This window comes from Tupaia chinensis, unplaced genomic scaffold (genome assembly GCF_000334495.1).
Source record: "Tupaia chinensis unplaced genomic scaffold, TupChi_1.0 Scaffold000201_1, whole genome shotgun sequence".
NCBI classification, from domain to species: Eukaryota; Metazoa; Chordata; class Mammalia; order Scandentia; family Tupaiidae; genus Tupaia; species Tupaia belangeri.
Genome location: NW_006159676.1, coordinates 188257 through 191385, shown reverse-complemented (window position 1 = coordinate 191385; position 3129 = coordinate 188257).

The window sequence follows — 3129 nt, the reverse complement described above, 5'->3', positions numbered from 1 at the left end:
ATACTGTCCAAAAAAAAAAAAAAAAAAAGATAGACCACTTGATTAAGTTCACGGAAGAAGTGAGAGATTCCCACATGGGTACAGGACAGTCGCAACACCATTACAGAGCCTAAGCTCTGTAACTAGAAATTCAGCAGAAAAATGTCCTAAAATGCAAGGAATAGGGAAAAATACATCTGGATGATGCAGCCTACATAGGTTATGGCTTTGCTCTGTGTCCATATATTCAGCAGTATCTTTGGGATGGAAGTGGAGGTGAAACGGATGTCCACCAAGAACAGGTTGGAGAGGAGGAAGTTCATGGGTATGTGAAGATGGGAGTCTGAGGTGGTGGCCAGGATCATAAATAAGGATCATTTATCAATTCCACTCATAGGTATCTACCCAAAGAACAGAAGTAGACTCAGTCAGTAAAGTACTTGCACATTTATAATTATTGTGGCATTATTCACAATGGCTAAGACATGGAACCAATCCAAATGTCCACAAACAGATGAATGGACTGAAAAAATGTGGCACATATGCACTATGAAGTACTACTTAGCCATAAAAAACAATGAGACTAGCATTTGATAGGAAATGGATAAATATTGAAGATTTAGTGCTAAGCAAAGCAAACCAGACTATGAAAGAAAGACATCATATGTCACCACTCAATATATACCAAATGTCTGCACCCTATGGCAGAAATGGAAAGACTGGAAGGTATAAAGGCACAGAGAGCAACTGTGGGAACTAGAGACAGTGTAGGAGGAGGACTAGAAAGGGAGGAGGGTGAGAGGGAGAGAATCAAAGAGAAAAAATGAAAGAAGCAAAAACATTGAAGGGACACATAACTGGAAAATTATCTCCTGATAATAATGGGTATAGTAATATCTTTGCAGCACTATACAGTGAAACCATGATGGGGAAATTTATTTAGTGTGCTGTAATGATATACAGTGATTGAATGTAAAAAATAATAAAATAAAAAATTAAAAGAAGAGAAATAACTTGAGCAGAATTGGGGGTAGCTCTTCTTTAATATTTTAGTAGCATTTAAAAGTGAAGCCATTGGTACCTGTGCTTTTCTTTGTTGAGAGTCGATTTATTACTGATTCAATATCATTGTTTGTTATTGGTCTGTTCAGGCTTTCTATTTCTTCCTGGTATAATTCTGGTAAATTTTATTTGTTGTTGTTGTTGTTGGCGGCATATAGTTGTTTGTTGAATTTTCCCATGATTTTTCTTTTTAACTTTTTGTCATTGAGTATATGCATTCACTGGAGAGAGGCAGAGTGAGGGAAAGTGAGAAATGTTGTTTTTGGAGAGATTGTTGTTATAAGGCACGTACACTTGCTAGAAAGACAGAGAGAGACAGGGAGACAGAAAGCTAGAAATCACCCCTCAGGGGGTATGGCCATGCCACAATACCTTTTCCTCCATTCTCCTCTTGGGATCTTGGGCACACATGCACACAAGCCTGGCATGAGTTTAAACCACCAGCGCCTGTCATGATTTTAAACCACCAGGTCCAGGACTTAAACTGTGGTCGACTACATGGGAGTTCAGCGACATAGCCATTACACCAACTGCTGGTCCTATATTCTCACTGTTTTAACAAAAATAGAAAAAAAAGCTAACCACATAAAAATCATTGCAAACCTTTTTTTGGTTGGAGAATTTCAATGTTTTTTATTTATCATCATAAAACCAAGAAAAATTTTATAACTTCTTTATACATAGCTGTTACATGCAAGACAATGTTTCTTAAGTAGATGTAACTTACTCTTAAAGAAAAAATAATATTCAATCATTTTGCACCTAAATATTTTGTTGTTTATTTATTTATTTAATGTTCATTCACTGTATATCATTATGGAATACAAAATTAATTTTCCCATCCAGAATACATGGAATATTGGTCCAATCAAGGATAATACCATAGGTATTATCTTCAACAGATAATTTACTATTTTGTGTTTCTTAACTGTTCTATTTTGTTGCTTAAATGAACTACTTGTTAAAAAAGTAAGAATGCTCACAAAAACATACTGAGATTGTTTGTGGGATTAGATGTAAGTTTAAATACATAAGTTATTTATGTTTCACATATACCTTATACCCATGGACTAGAGATAATTTTACAGCTTCCTTTTCTATCACAGCTTTTAGACTCTGACCTATCATATGAGATCAGGTGTGGGATTTTCCACTTGTGGCACCAAGTCAATGGTCATAAAATTCCACATTTTGAACTATTTAAAAATTTTTATTATCGAGCGCCGGCAGTTGGTGTACTGGCTATGTCACTGGACTCCCATGTAGTTGACCATGGTTCGAGGCCCAGACCCGGTGGCTTAAACTCATGCCAGGTGCGTGTGCGTGCATGCCCAAGATCCTGAGAGGAGAATGGAGGAGAAGGGACTGCAGTGTGGCCATGCCCCCTGGGGGGTGATTTCTCACTTTCTCTCTCTCTGTCTCTCTGGTGAGTGCATGCACCCTATAACAAAAACCTCTCCAAAAACAACAACAACAAAAACAAGAATATTTTCGTAATGTGATGTCTTCATCTGTATGAGACAGATGAGAATCTCTAAATTGTTTTTTGAGCTAGGTTTGGAGTAACTATGAGAAAAGAGTAAAATGAGAAAGAGAAAAACTATTGGGTATCTGAGAAAACAGAAAGCTTTCTGTTTTTGTGTTTTAACTATTTTATATATACTTTCAAATTTATATTTAATCACTGTATATCTTTACAGCATACAAACTGGTTTTTCCCAGTGTAGATGCAGTTCATATTAGTCAAGTCATAGATAGTACCATGTACTTTATCATTAACAGATAGCTTTTTATTTTTGTTTCTGTTGAATGTATTTTTCCCTTGATCCCCCTTCCACCTCCCTCTGTTACCCACCCCGTCTTATACCGTTTTCTAGTATCTTCAGTTACGCTTCTTGCTATTACACTTTCCAATCTTTCAGCTTCTGTCATAGAGTGCAGACATCTAGGATAGCAGGGACATACGATGCCTGTCTTTCTTTTTTTTTGGAGAGGTTTTTGCTATATGGCATGTGTGCTTGCCAAAAAGACAGAGAGAGAGACAGAAAGCGAGAAATCACCCTCCAGAGGGGATGGTCACGCCACAAT